This window comes from Mya arenaria, chromosome 7 (genome assembly GCF_026914265.1).
Source record: "Mya arenaria isolate MELC-2E11 chromosome 7, ASM2691426v1".
In the NCBI taxonomy this organism is placed as follows: Eukaryota; Metazoa; Mollusca; class Bivalvia; order Myida; family Myidae; genus Mya; species Mya arenaria.
Window position 1 is genome coordinate 34,039,627 of NC_069128.1, and position 16,876 is coordinate 34,056,502.

Consider the following 16,876-nt stretch of genomic DNA (forward strand, 5'->3'; position numbering starts at 1 on the left):
AACAATGATTGGCTTTACTACTACTACCACACTAATAACCACTTCTAGATCACCAGTTCTACTACTGTGACAGTGATCAGCACTACCTTTTTAACTACAACAACAATGATTGGCTTTACTACTATTACCACACTAATAACCACTTCTAGATCACCAGTTCTACTACTGTGACAGTGATCAGCACTACCTTTTTAACTACAACAACAATGATTGGCTTTACTACTATTACCACACTAATAACCACTTCTAGATCACCAGTTCTACTACTGTGACAGTGATCAGCACTACCTTTTTAACTACAACAACAATGATTGGCTTTACTACTATGACCACACTAATAACCACTTCTAGATCACCAGTTTTGCTACTGTGACAGTGATCAGCACTACCTTTTTAACTACAACAACAATGATTAGCTTTACTACTATGACCACACTAATAACCACTTCTAGAACACCAGTTCTACTACTGTGACAGTGATCAGTACTACCTTTTAAACTACAAAAACAATGACAGGCTTTACCACTACCACACTGATAACAACTTCTACCTCACCAGTTCTACTACTGTGACAGTGATCAGCACTACCTTTTAAACTACAACAACAATGATGGGCTTTACTTCTACTACCACACTGATAACAACTTCTACAACATCAGTTTTACTACTGTGACAGTGATCAGTACTACTCCTATAACTACTATAACACTGGCACTACTTCCTCTACTATTGCAGGGTCACCACTTTTACTACTGTGACAGTGATAAGAACTACCACTTAAAATAGAACAATGATTTGCACTTCTACTGCAGCATTGATCTGAGACAGCAATAAGCACTACCCCTTTAAGTAACATGAAATTGGTACTACTACTTCTACTATTGCCGCACTGATCAGCACTTCCTTTCCTGTGAAAGTGTTCAGCCATATCCACCTAAGCTACAACAACAATGATTTGCACTACTACTGCAGCACTGATAACCACTACTATTTCTGAGACAGCAATCAGCACTCATTTTACCTTTTAACTTCTATGAAATAGATTCGTTCTACTTCTACTACTGCGGTGTGTATCACCTGACTTCTCCTAATGAGACAGTATTTTTATTTTAGGCAATTCAGACATAATAAGTTACATTATTTAAGGCAGTAAAGCATTTTATTTAAAAATAATACAAATTTTGAAGATTAACTTCAAATATTCCAATAAGTCATAATTTGAAGTGACAGATTTTACAGAGCCCATGATCATATTTGTGACCCCAGAATAAAACATGGGAAAAACATTAACAAATGGATCAAATTGTTACCCCAGCATATCATTTTAAAGAAAAAGTAACTTAACGACCAGATTCAATATGCTGGCATAGCACATTTTTGAAATCAGAAGTGCTTAAATGAAAATATTTGTTTAGCCTTTTATATTGATATCAAAGGTCACACCCAGCAATGGATAAAATCTGGATAACCACATTTGTTAGGCCGGCATAACATTTAATCAGAAGCAACCAAACAACCAGATTTATTAGTTATGCTGGCATACCATCAGAGAAGGAAGTGTAAACGAATAACCAGATTTATGAGTTATGCTGGCATACCATCAGAGAGGGGAGTGTAACCAAACAACCAGATTTATGAGTTATGCTGGCATACCATCAGAGAGGGGAGTGTAACCAAACAACCAGATTTATTAGTTATGCTGGCATACCATCAGAGAGGGGAGTGTAACCAAACAACCAGATTTATGAGTTATGCTGGCAATTACCATCAGAGAGGGGAGTGTAACCAAACAACCAGATTAATTAGTTATACTGGCAATTACCATCAGAGGGGAGTGTAAACAAATAACCAGATTAGTTATGCTGGCATACCATCAGAGAGGGGAGTGTAACCAAACAACCAGATTAATAAGTTATCCTGGCAATTACCATCAGAGAGGAGAGTGTAAACAAATAACCAGATTAGTTATACTGGCATACCATCAGAGAGGGGAGTGTAACCAAACAACCAGATTAATTAGTTATCCTGGCAATTACCATCAGAGAGGGGAGTGTAAACAAATAACCAGATTAGTTATGCTGACACACCATCAGAGAAGGAAGTGTAAACTAATAACCAGATTAGTTATGCTGACATACCATCAGAGAGGGGAGTGTATAGTTATGCTGGCATACCATCAGAGAGGGGAGTGTAACCAAACAACCAGATTAATTAGTTATGCTGGCAATTACCATCAGAGAGGGAAGTGTAAACAAATAACCAGATTAGTTATGCTGACATACCATCAGAGAAGGAAGTGTAAACTAATAACCAGATTAGTTATGCTGACATGCCATCAGAGAGGGGAGTGTAAACTAATAACCAGATTAGTTATGCTGACATACCATCAGAGAGGGGAGTGTAAACTAATAACCAGGTTAGTTATGCTGGCATACCATCAGAGAGGGGAGTGTAAACTAATAACCAGATTAGTTATGCTGGCATACCATCAGAGAGGGGAGTGTAACCAAACAACCAGATTAATTAGTTATGCTGGCAATTACCATAGAGAGGGGTGTGTAAACAAATAACCAGATTAGTTATGCTGACATACCATCAGAGAAGGAAGTGTAAACTAATAACCAGATTAGTTATGCTGACATACCATCAGAGAGGGGAGTGTAAACTAATAACCAGGTTAGTTATGCTGGCATACCATCAGAGAGGGGAGTGTAAACTAATAACCAGATTAGTTATGCTGACATACCATCAGAGAGGGGAGTGTAAACTAATAACCAGGTTAGTTATGCTGGCATACCATCAGAGAGGGGAGTGTAAACAAATAACCAGGTTAGTTATGCTGACATACCATCAGAGAAGGAAGTGTAAACTAATAACCAGATTAGTTATGCTGGCATACCATCAGAGAGGGGAGTGTAAACTAATAACCAGATTAGTTATGCTGACATACCATCAGAGAGGGGAGTGTAAACTAATCACCAGATAAGTTATGCTGGCATACCATCAGAGAGGGGAGTGTAAACTAATAACCAGATAAGTTATGCTGGCATACCATCAGAGAAGGGAGTGTAAACTAATCACCAGATAATTTATGCTGGCATACCATCAGAGAGGGGAGTGTAAACTAATAACCAGGTTAGTTATGCTGGCATACCATCAGAGAGGGGAGTGTAAACTAATAACCAGGTTAGTTATGCTGGCATACCATCAGAGAAGGGAGTGTAAACTAATAACCAGATTAGTTATGCTGACATACCATCAGAGAGGGGAGTGTAAACTAATCACGAGATAAGTTATGCTGGCATACCATCAGAGAAGGGAGTGTAAACGAATGACCGAATTAGTTATGATGGCATACCATCAGAGAAGGGAGTGTAAACGAATGACCAAATTAGTTATGATGGCATACCATTAGAGAACAGAGTGTTAACAAATGACCAGATTAGTTATGATGGCATTCCATCAGAGAAGGGAGTGTTAACTAATAATCATACCATCAGAGAAATTGCCCTTCTTGTTCTATGTAAAATCATTCCAGTTCACCACTTTATTATGTATTCGAAGAATAGATTTCAGCTATGACATTATTCTTGCACAAACTGTAAACAGTTTGTCTGTTTATTTAACACCAGAAAACCATATCAAAATAGTTTTGTTTTTCTGCTATCATAATTTCTTTAACGTCACTATCTATAATGTCCATGTGCCACAGTAATGGCCGCACTGCATTCTCTGGTCATCTCTGAATTCATCCATCCAAGAAAGAGGTCCTGCAAAATATTATTCAAAATCACATAATTATTTTCATACATGATATAAATCATGTGTAAACTTGAAATACATACAAAAATACAATGTCAAACCATCAAATACCACCTGAATGGGAAGAAACATTTTTTCTAAGAACTATTTGAAGGGGTACTATGGCCCGGAAGCATTTCATTGTGGGCCAACACCTTTACGCAAAGCTTTATTTCTTTATAAATTGAAAACCATTACATTTCCTAACTCTTCAAGTGTGTATCTAACAACAAACTACTCTTTTTTTCATTTGCTATGAGAAATTGTACCACAACAGCAATTTAAAGACAGTGTCATACTCATTGGTGGAATAGGTCCTCAGACTGTTAAGCTACATTTTCTGAGAAATGGAGATCCGACTAAATCTGATGTTTCTCCAGATATGAAAAATATATTTACATGAAATAAATAGTATTTTTACATGAAATAAAAACATGTTATAGTCTATGTGTTATTCTTGTTCCTTATCCCTGATTTAGTCCCTTCACTCCAATAAAAGATTTTGGAGCTTAATGATAAAAATCTTTAAATTTTAAATACAAATCAGGCACTTCCGTATTAGAATATAATAAAAAAATGAAGCAGTTATCCAATTTGATTTATTTTTAGCATATATTTTTTATTTATAATCATAAACTTAAAAATTGTGACATAAGAAAAGGAAAAAATCCTAAAACCATATTTACCTGCTCATCTCTAAATCCCTCTGACACATTGAATCTGACCTAATACCCCCAGTGAAGAATGAGATTCACAAGACCTCTCAATAAGAATCATGACTTATCTCATAATAAAGCATTAAAATGACTTTCTATACATAATGGGACCACAATTAGTACCTGGCCCCAATTTCTCGAAACTTCTTAAGTCCCTTATAACAGGATTAAGCTAATCTCACTATTTTTGTTGTTCTATAAAATGTGTTATATTTACTTCTTCAAGAATTTTTAGAAATTATTTAGGAATAATCTGTATGATTATCAGAATAAACCATTTTTCATTTATCAAAATTAATTTTCAGTATGTATTTTGGCTGTTTGAAATAAGGGACTTGAGCCTGTTAAGCTTAAGAAGTTTCGAGAAATTGGGGCCTGGTCTCCAATGCTGTCACAGTGGTATTTTATGCAAAATTCTGGCTGGACTTCTGGAAGTGTTAACTAGCCTGGAAATAAATAGTGAGAAGCTCACTGCACTGTTCAGGTGTCTAATAATATGAACTAAGGCGCTGCCTCTACGGGCTTGAAGTGCTATTGCCCGACACTTTAAGTTTACTTAATGACTAAGTGAAACATACTAGGAGTAAAAGGGAAAAAAAAATGTATATGTTAATAAAACTTTTTAAATAACAAGCAGTTCTGTTACTGTTAGCAATTTATTTAGTGTATACGCAACAATCTTCAATAATAGTGTATACATTATATATAATGCATTACTTTATATTTTATATGAAGTTTAGAGTAATTCTTCTTAATTAACTTAAATAAAGCTACTATGTATTTGAGATCAAGTACACAAACGCATTTGAGGAATATGTTACAAACAGAAAATAAATAAAAACAAGAGCTTTCACAGAGACAGCGCGCTCGACTATTTTTGCCGCTTTTCGGTGTATGGACCGAAACATGCATTGATCACTGTTATATTAGATTTCAATGCAATACATGATGTGCTGAGATATTTACATAAATTGAATTGGAAAATATTTGAGGTGGTAAGCAAACTTTAACATAAATTGCAAGTTGAAAAAGGGGCATAATTTTGTCAGAGTTACCTCCACCTGTGTACAGGTTGGGGGCATGATGGTGAACAAAGTTTCAAAGCCAGATGTCAATGGAGGAGGTATGCAAACTTACATGTAAATTCTAAGTAAAAAAGGGGAATAATTCTGTCAAAATGTTCGATACAGTGTCCTCCTTCTGTGTACAGGTTTGGGGCATGATGGTGAACAAGCGTGCGAAGTTTCAAAACAGTATGTCAATGGACTTTGAAAATATTTGAGGTGGTACGCAAACTTTAACATAAGTGGTAATGCTCAGATGCTGACACTCGGGTGACTAGGATAGCCCTCATTCTTCGAATAGTCAAGCTAAAAATGATCACATATCAATAATGTTGCACTGAAGTATATTACAAGCAGGGGTAATTATAATTTTAACAAGAATTGAATGGGCAAAACTTTATTTAAATATGATGGTAAAACATGGCAAAACATTTAATCAATTACTAATAATTATGATTGTATATGAACAATATGTAGCCAAGCAGCTCTGGCAAATTGTCTGCAAAATATCTCAGTAAGAATACAGAATATATTCTTATTTGTTTGTTACAAAAACGTACACCCCACCCCCGCCAAAAAGTTACAAAATGTTAATTATGAACAATTCTTTTTTTGTGTTGTTTAGATTTTAAGGGCAAACACAATTCTGCTTTAATTACAGAATTATCAAACCGATGCTTTCAATAAACTTTAAAATAATTTGTGTTTGCAATGACAAATCTGACAAACATAATTTGTCATATATTAAACATCATGTCCAATGATCAAAATTATTTAAATTTCAATTAATGAATATTGTAAACAGCTTTGCTAAAATCAGGTATAAACCAAAAGACCTGTGACAGTTAAATATGCAGCAACACATGTATTTTTTTACAGATCACCAACAGTGACCTATTGGTCTTGCTTTTTGATAAAAAGATTGTTGTTTTTTACGAGGGCTGTTCGTAAAGTTCGTGGACAACATTTAAATATTATTAGTATGTTTAGATAGAGAAAATATAATGATACAGTCAAAAAATACATTTAATTCCGCACTGGAAACACTAACACGTGTCAAAATACATAGAACATAAACAATTTTACAGCGGCTTTACAGTATACCCTATCACAGCCACGGAGCACTTTGACGTAAAAAACGCCAACATTTAACGTCACGTTACATTTTTTCAAAATATTCTCCCCTGCAGTTCATGCACTTGTTGTGACGATCTACCCATTTCTTGTAAATGTCACGGTACCATGATTTGTCATATGAAGCAACTGTAGATCGTACGACCAGGGCGAGTTCCTTCATATCAGTGAATCGTTGTCCACGTAAATCCCCCTTAAGTCGTGGAAAAACAGCAAAGTCCATGGGGGTGCAATCGGGACTATAGGGTGCATGCTCCAAACGTTCAAAGCCAAGGAAATCAATAGTCAGCAGTGTATCGGCTGCTCTGTGTGAAGGTGCGTTGTCCTGGTGATATATGATATCATCGATATTCACCTGAGGCCGCTTCTTCCGGTAGGCGTTTTAGAAGTCCCTGCGTATTACCTGAAAATAAACAAATTAATGTGAAGCCGTAGGACAAGTTTTCGTGCGGGTAATGATTCGTTCCTTGTTAAATGATTAATTGTGAAATGTTGTTTAAAATTCTTTTTTATTTAATCTATTTAATTAGATATAAATTGGTTTAAAAAAATAAATTTTTTAAATACCTTCTGATAATACGCGGCATTGACAGTTTTCCCTTCCGGTACCTGGTGCTGTAGGATCATACCTTCAGAATCCATGAAGAAAATATACTTGAATTTCTTAGCAGACCTGCAGACTTTCGCCTTCTTTGGTGGTGGTGAGGTCGGGTGTTTCCATACCATTGATTGCTGTTTGGATTCGGGTTCATATAAATAAAGCCAGGTCTCGTCCATTGTCACTATACGTTTCAGGAAGGCATCACCCTGGCGTTGAAAACAGTCCAAAAAGGCACTTGAAACGCTGATTCTTTTTCCTTTCTGCTCATCGTTAAGTAGCCGGGGCATCCATCGTGCACAAACTTTCCGCATACCTAGGTCCTGTGTTATGGTCCGATAAAAAACATTTGCACAAATTCCAGTGATATCACTTATTTCCCAAACGGTTTTTCTGCGATCAGTTTGTAAAATATCTCGGACCCATGCTATGTCGCGTTCAGTCCTAGATGGCCGGCCCGTTCTTGGAGAATCATCCACGCTGATTTCACCGTCTCTGAATCGCTTATGCCATTTAAACACAAGACTTCTGCAACATTTCACAGAACCACGCTCCATAAACTTCAGAGTTTCTGTTGGTGTCATTCCCGTTGCAGCACAATGTTTAATAACGGAACGTTGTTCCGTCCTTAACGTCGTATCCATGATTATGGCTGAGCACGCTCACTACCTATGTGTGTTGATAATGTCGTTAAAAATTCAAATGTCGAGTAATGACGTCAATATTTCTGATGAAGACGGATATGACGTCATAAAATATGTTTTCAACACGTTGACATAATTTGGCGCCAAATTCTCGTTTAATTGCGTTAAAAGTGAGCGCTTTTGTTTCGCGTTTTGTTAAGACCTCAAAGTGCTCCGTACCGTCTATACTAGGTTTCTTTAAAAATAAATTTCTTTCAGAAACGTTTATATTTTGATACATTGTTCATTGTTTTACTTTTATTGGAATGTATATTTAAAGTGATATGCATTTTATTAAAAAATTTGTTAATTTAATAACATTATACCACTTGTCCACGAACTTTACGAACAACCCTCGTACATCTGATGGGAAATAAAATTGTATGAATAAATTAATGTTAAAATTTTCTAACTTTTAAAGGCCCAATATGTTATGACCTCTTATGAGGTTTATTCTAAATGATGCATGAATATAGTCAAAACCAATTGCTCATATCATGGGACTTTCAAGACCCAGTATATTAAAGTTTAAACTTATCAAGGTGTAATTACAAACAAATGACTTCTAACCCTCACATAATGTTTAACCCATAGGGTGATCTAAAAGAAATGATAAATTGCAATTACAATCAACATTCAACAGAGCTGAAAATATATTCTAAATTTAGCACCTATATAAAATATACAATAAAAGTAATCAAGTCAGTGGTATTGATATTGGAACACACCCAAATAAGAACTCAGTGAAAAAACTGTCAGCTGAGCTCACTAAGCACTATTTCATATATTTTTTATATTTGTTGAGTGTAGCAGCCAATAGAGCAAGACCAAATTTCAGTTCCAAAACCATTTATTCATTTGAAAACAATTGAAACAATTAAAATGATTATATTATATAATTTATACAGAATGACATCATGAGGCTATTAAATAATTCACATATGTTAATATGCACAAATTAAGGCTACAGTTATCTACTATTAATTTATATAGATTTATCTGAAATAATGCTTGCAATATGTACAGTGTCAAATTATGTTGATAAAATTCAGTGTTCTCGAAAGCACAATCAATGTTTTCTGTACTGACAGCTGGATCTTTAATGTTTAACATATACATGTATATCAATTCAACAACATACACTGATCTTGGATTCATTGATAGTTAAAACACCATAACTACTATACACCAAACTGATTTCTTCTTGAAAAAATCATGAATAAAAGAAACCGAACAAACCAGCAAAAACTGAGAGTATCTGGTTTTAAATGCTTAATATGGCACAAAAATTAACAGAACAGAGTTTTGCAATTGTCTATATGTTGCTCAATTATTACATATTTGCTGTAAATGTCACATTTTGTATTATTTACACACAAACAAGTTTGACAGGGGTGACTAACATCTGCATTCTCTTGAAATATGGGATTCTGTGCTGCATCCAGTTTCAAATTGTTTGACCACATCAGGCTGCTGGCACATCAGAATCTGCGAATAACATAAATGCAATGTTTTTAACAGAATAAAAGTACTAACTACTACTGTGAAGGTAAACCAGTTAACAATCATTTGAGGCATACACACTTCTTTATGTAGTCATAAATTTGATATAGTCACATATGGTGATAATTAAAGAAGTCCAACTTTAACACAAATTATTTATTTATGAAACAATGTTTCAGCCATTCGGCCTTCATCAGGTTGTATGTATATAATGAACAAGAAATGACGTCAACATCAAATGACATCAACGTTGATAACGTTGATATAGTCACATAATGATAGTCATAGTGTAATTTGACAGATTCAAAGATCAAGACAAAATAGATGAAATATATTATGTTTGAATATTTTGCAATGAGCATTAAACAACTCCAAGGTAATTGACTACAAAGAAGCATTTTGGAGGAGTCAGAAATGCACTTGCTTAGAATCTCTTCTTTCTTGAAGACATTTTTCATTCTCTGGAGGTGGTATGGAATTCCAGACAGAACTATCTTGAACAGGATTTTTTGTCCATAAAGGTCCTCTCGAGCTTCAGCAACCAGGTGGCTATAAAAAAAGAACCAATACATTTGTGCTTTTACAGAATGTTGATATGTATTAAGAAGTATTGAGGGATAAGTCAAAAACCTGAAATTTATAAAAAAGCAAACAAAATAGTTTCACAAAATTGACAAACACGCAGAGGTTGTTGTTTCATTAGAAAATGATATAATCTCATGGCCATGACTGGAAATAATTTACAACCAGCATGAAACAATGTTATTTAGGAATGAAACAAACAGAAAAGATAAACTTAAAAGATTCAAACCCGCTACTGTTTGGATACATTTTCATAAAGTGAATGTGAAATACTAATAAATTACCACATGATGTCTACTCCAATTTAAGTTCGGCTGGCTGGTCTGTCATCATCCCCATCTCCAACCTGTTGCAAACAATAACAAATTTATGCTAAGTTATTAAGGAATTGGATTACTAAAAAATGTCCACTATACCTGGTTGATGTAATTACTAAAAATCGTATTTTCATAAGGACATTCACTAAAGGCTTCGAGTTGGGTTGGTGAAGCTGGCATTTTTGCACCAGTCAATTGTAACCACGCCCACCGCTGCCCCCCCCCCCCCCCCCAGGTCCGGGGAATAGCAGGGACTTTGACTTCTGGTCAAGCAAACCCTGGCTAAAATCTCCGCCCTGCGAGGACGAACAAATGGTAAAATCCCTGCCAAATGCCCCCGCACCCCAGGGACTCTTGGTAGGCCCATTCCCAGCTATATTTTGCGCAAAGACAACACCACCACATTCATCCGGCACTGTGCAGTCAACTATTTGGAAAGCAAACCTATAAATGACAACTTTATTTTATGGACTATTGTCATTGTAATTAAAAATAAAATAGTGTAATGATTCATGTACACTGAACTCCTTCTCATTGTGCTGTACCATATACAGTTTTATTACATTCCATCCAGTAGATTTCAAGTTATGCTCCGGACAAGAAAAAAGTAACAAAGGGCAATAACTCTGTAATTGGTTGGAATAGAATTGCGGTTCCTATACTCTGCACTTCCTCTCATTATGATCTATCACTGTATGAAGTTTTATTAAATTCCATCCAATACTTTACAAAGGGCAGTAACTCTGTAATTAGCTGAAATAGAATTGAGGTTCCTGTACACTGCACTTCCTCTCATTATGATCTATCAGTGTATGAAGCTTTATTAAATTCCATCCAATAGTTAATAAGATATGCTCGGGACAAGAAAAAAGTATTAAAGGCCATAACTCTGTAATTGGCTGAAATATAGTTATGGTTCTTGTGCACTGCACTTCCTCTCATTGTGCTCTAACATTGTATGAAGTTTTAATAAATTCCATATAGTAGTTTGCAAGTTAATGTCTGGAAAAAAATTGACAGCAAAAAAAAACAAATAAAGGGCAATAACTCAGTAATTAGCAAAAGTAGAGTTATGGTTCTTGAACACTGCACTTCCTCTCATTGTGCTTCACAATTGTATGAAGTTCTAATGAATTCCATCCAGTATTTAAGTTATACTCCAGACAAAAAAAGAAACAAAGGGCAATTACTCAGTAATAAGCAAGAATAGAGTTATGGTTATTGTACATGGCACTTCCTCTTATTATGCTCTACCATTGTATGAAGTTCAATCCAATTCTATCCAATAGTTTTTAGTCCACAATGTCTGATGATGGTCTAATAAGCTGAGAATATGTGAAGCAGCAGGCACATACTTACACACACTTTCACGCCCTAACACTAAAGCCCAATTTCTTCTTGAACATACTACTACCTAAAACGTATACTTACCTTTTCCACTAGTTCTTTCGTTTCAGTCTTATCCATAGTTCTTATCCATTATTATAATAGTTTTTATTCATCATTATAATAGTTTTTATCCATCATTATAATAGTTTTTGTCCATCATTATAATAGTTTTTATCCATCATTATAATAGTTTTTATTAGGGATGCAAACGAATACTCGAATATTCGAATATTCGATCGAACGTTTGGTATTCGAATGTCAAAATAGGTATTCGAATATTCGATGTTTTTGTTGTAATAATAAATTAATACACTTTTTGCCTACAACTGTCATCTTCGTCTGTCTTGTTTTTACAACGACCCCTAATGCCATAGGTGTGAACTTGATGACACTATACACGCGTCATATCGGATATATCGCCGGGAACTATAAACAGTCCCCGTAATTTTGCATTTACTGGCTGTTAGACAAGTGACATAAAACACATTCCAATTATTTTGGGTACATTTAAATGACCATGCCAATTAAGGGTTTAAGAGATCGGCCTTTATACCAATGTTTTGTCTTCACTGCTAATCAAGCTTGGCGATATTGCTCAAATCGCCTTGATGATATGAAGGACATGTGCTAGTTATGTGCTTAAAACTGTTTCCATGTTTTCAATGTAACGCTCTTGCGTACAAAAATTAACTGAAAGTGTAAACATCAATCCCAGAACGAGGCTGCAAGTCCCACGTTGGCGCATATCGTCATTTAACCAGGACAAACGCAATTCCCTGATCTTATTTTGCATTTTTTACAAAAATGAACGCAGAGGTTTGTTTTTTTTGTTAAAGATATATTGCTTTTTCTTGGGATATATTTTGTAAATGGGAAATTCAGAGGCTAATTTGTGGAACAATAAGGGTCCGTCGCGTGTACCGAATACGACCAGGAAAGGTAACAGGGCCCCCACTATTACTTTAGTGAATAATAATAGTTTACTGCAATTCTTAAAGGTTCATTTTGGTGTTCGAATATTCGAATATTCGATCGAAAGAATTACCGAATATTCGAATATCACTTTTGCCATTCGTTTGCATCCCTAGTTTTTATCCATCCATCATTAAAATAGTTTATCCATCATTATAATAGTTTTTATCCATCCATCATTATAATAGTTCTTATCCATCATTATAATAGTTTTTATCCATCATTATAATAGTTTTTATCCATCATTATAATAGTGTTTATCCATCCATCATTATAATAGTTTTTATTCATCATTATAATAGTTTTTATCCATCATTATAATAGTTTTTATCCATCATTATAATAGTTTTTATCCATCCATCATTATAATAGTTTTTATCCATCCATCATTATAATAGTTTTTATCCACCCATCATTATAATAGTTTTTATCCACCCATCATTATAATAGTTTTCATTATAATAGTTTTTATCCATCATTATAATAGTTTTTATCCATCCATCATTATAATAGTAATAGTTTTTATCCATCATTATAATAGTTTTTATCCATCATTATAATAGTTTTTATCCATCCATCATTATGATAGTTTTTATCCATCATTATAATAGTTTTTATCCATCATTATAATAGTTTTTATCCATCATTATAATAGTTTTTATCCATCCATCATTATAATAGTTTTTATCCATCATTATAATAGTTTTTATCCATCATTATAATAGTTTTTATCCATCATTATAATAGTTTTTATCCATCCATCATTATAATAGTTTTTATCCATTATTATAATAGTTTTTATCCATCATTATAATAGTTTTTATTCATCATTATAATAGTTTTTATCCATCATTATAATAGTTTTTATCCATCCATCATTATAATAGTTTTTATTCATCATTATTCATCATTATAATAGTTTTTATCCATCCATCATTATAATAGTTTTTATCCATCATTATAATAGTTTTTGTCCATCATTATAATAGTTTTTATCCATCATTATAATAGTTTTTATCCATCCATCATCATAATAGTTTTTATTCATCATTATAATAGTTTTTATCCATCATTATAATAGTTTTTATCCATCCATCATTATAATAGTTTTTATCCATCATTATAATAGTTTTTGTCCATCATTATAATAGTTTTTATCCATCATTATAATAGTTTTTATCCATCCATCATTATAATAGTTTTTATCCATCATAGTAAACATGGATGTAGGTTACAGTTAAACATCTGAATTGAATTACTCTTAAGGAGAAAAAGGTTTGGTCTTGGATCGTAACTTGAATTTTGATGCCTAAACCGGAAAGCTGGTTGATTTACCTATATATATATCGGAATCGTTGTTGAACAAATGAACCAGGTTTCACCCATCATTTCCCACTGCCTTCCTTTTTTAGGAGATACAGAACAAGCACCACTTTCATAAACCTGCAATGTATATGCATGTTACACATCATGACAACTGCACATGTGAGATGACTACATGATGAAGGAAATGCAGAGATGACAATATTATCATATGCCAATTTTTATTTTTACTTTAGTATCTGTTTTGAAGGCTAAATTTGGCATAAATTTTAGAATACAGCACTTGCCCATTGTCTATAAGTAAATCATAACTGATTTGCCATAAATCTCACTTTTTTAATCATTTACACACAAACAAGTACTACAGAGTTGACTAAAATCTTCATTTTTCTGAAATATTTGATTCAGAGCTGAAAACATCTTGTGGATTCAGATTGCGTGACTACTCGCTGGGAAAAGGCCACAGCTTATTCTACTACTGTTTAAGTATGATGCATTTTTAGAGAATCAAAACCAGACATGCTTAGAATTTCTTCTTACATGAAGACGGTATTCCTTTCTCAGTAAATCCTTGCCTGAGAGCAAGTATGGAATTCCATAGTCTAGACCATGTTTTGACCAGCAAAGGTTATTGTCCTTGGAAACACCTCCATGGCTTCAGCAACCAGCATGCCTATAGAAATAAACAATAAGTTAGTGTTTTAAGGCATTTTGGGTGTATTTAGGTGTTTTTTAATGCATGACGGAAGTATTTTAGCTCTAATCTTAATAGCAACCAGCACAAGTTTTATTTCTATTGCCTTGATAAATGTCAAGTTCAATGTATAAAACAGAATAAATGAATTTGTATGAACAATTGATAGTTCAGTCATGTATCAATTAATGAATAATAAAAGGCAGCAATATTTCTTCAAAAAAAGGATACCTTTGTGTTGCTGTGATTGTTAAAGTTAGATGTTATTCAGAATATCTGATGCACACTTAATAAGACATAATCATTTTGCATCATGTACGAGGTGCAGTCAAAAAGTTCCTGGACTGCCTTTGTACTGTTGTCAGTTTTTTTATTAGGAAAAATTAAATTGCACCGAAATAAAGCAAAAACATTTTTCTAGAGGACTGTACATAAATTACTTTTTAATCATACATAAAACAATCATTTTTTACACTGCAAATAAACATATCTCACACTGTACGGATCACTTCGTACGGAAATGACGTACTGTTAACGTTCATTAATGTAATTACGTCAACGTAGGCTCTTGTGTGCTAGTTAATGCTTTTCAAAGTATTGCCCTTGAAATTCAATACATTTTCTGTGTCGATCTACCCACTTCTCAAAAATATCTGCGTACCACTCCTTTTCGTAGCTTCTTATTGCCGACCTGACGGCAAATTTCATTTCATCTTCACTTTCAAATCTGCGACCTCGTAAGTCGGCCTTTAATCTCGGAAACACACAAAAGTCCATTGGCGCAAGGTCGGGACTATACAGCGGATGTTGCAGTCTTTCATAGCCCAAAAAGTCTATTGTTAGTAACGTGTCTTCAGCCCGATGTGCAGGAGCGTGTCTTGATGAAAGATCAAATTTTCAATTTTGCAGTCCGGACGTTTCTTTCTCAATGCGTTCGTGAGATGTCTCTGCCCAACCTAAAATGTCACAAACATACTCAATATGAACCCAAATCATATTAAACGAAATGCCTGGAATCAATAAGAATTAAACATTAAATTTTATAATAGTATTTGTGATCATAATTGATGTTGATGTAACTTACTTTTTGATAGTAATCTTTATTGACTGACTGGTCGCTAGGTACTGCATGTTGCAGGAGCATTCCCTGGCTGTCCATGAAGAAAATATACATTATTTTCTTTGATGATTTGGATCGCCTCGCTTTTTTAGGAGGAGGCAAAGATCGTCTTTTCCATACCATTGACTCCCTCTTCGTTTCAGGGTCATAAAAGTTCACCCAGGTTTCATCCGTGGTTATGATACGACTTAAGAATCGACCACCCTCCTTTCTCCAGCGCTGTAGAAATTTCTCAGATGCTTCTATCCTGGTTTTCATCATTTCTTCTGTCAAAAGGCGTGGCACCCATCTTGCGCATACTTTTTTCATTCCCAAGTCCTTTGTCAAGATGTTATATACATTTCCATGGCTTAATCCAACACTATCTGCTATATTGTCGATCGATTTCCGTCGATCTTCGGAAATGACACGCTGCACTCTGTCGATACTGCCACTATCCTGTTGTCAACCGCTTCTCTTATTGTCACTTACGTCGTCACGACCGTCCTGGAAACGCTTGTGCCAATCAAAAACTATGTCCTGGAACATTTCCTTAATCCATCATCCGGATTCATAAATTTATATGTTTCCGTTGGTGTCATATAAATTTATCCGATAAAACAGCACCAAAATGTTGCATATCTAGCGTTAATAGCAGTGAAGACAATTTGGTAGTCGTTAATAATTCAAAGTGATCCGTAGCGTAGGTTATATGTTATAATAAACATATTTTTCAATTAAAATATGGATAATATGTTATTAATTTTTATAGCAAAATGTAAAAATTTCGTTAGGATTTATGTGTGACAAGAATCGTCATAGTCCGACGTCAAAATTGTGCAATATATAACCAGTCCGGGAACTTTTTGACTGCACCTCGTATAGTAAGTTCTCTGTTATTGCTTATAGAATTTGCTTTGTCTGTAATGTTTACTTAAAAGAGCAAACATAATTTGCAAATAGATCCACAAACAGACCATTGACCCAGACAAATCATCAGT

General features: G+C 34.3%; 1 protein-coding gene across 1 annotated transcript in view; it reads right to left on the reverse strand.

Annotated features, from left to right (window-relative positions):
- Positions 1-9,923: 9,923 nt before the first annotated feature.
- The window catches only part of LOC128241087 (uncharacterized), a 29,605-nt gene continuing 22,652 nt past the window's right edge, over positions 9,924-16,876 (reverse strand). The window contains exons 18-21 of the mRNA XM_052958070.1: positions 14,623-14,755; positions 14,095-14,202; positions 10,366-10,427; positions 9,924-10,048 (exon numbers count right to left, since the gene is read on the reverse strand). The gene's annotated coding sequence lies outside the window, so the exon portion shown is untranslated. The remainder of the gene's footprint in view (positions 10,049-10,365; positions 10,428-14,094; positions 14,203-14,622; positions 14,756-16,876) is intronic.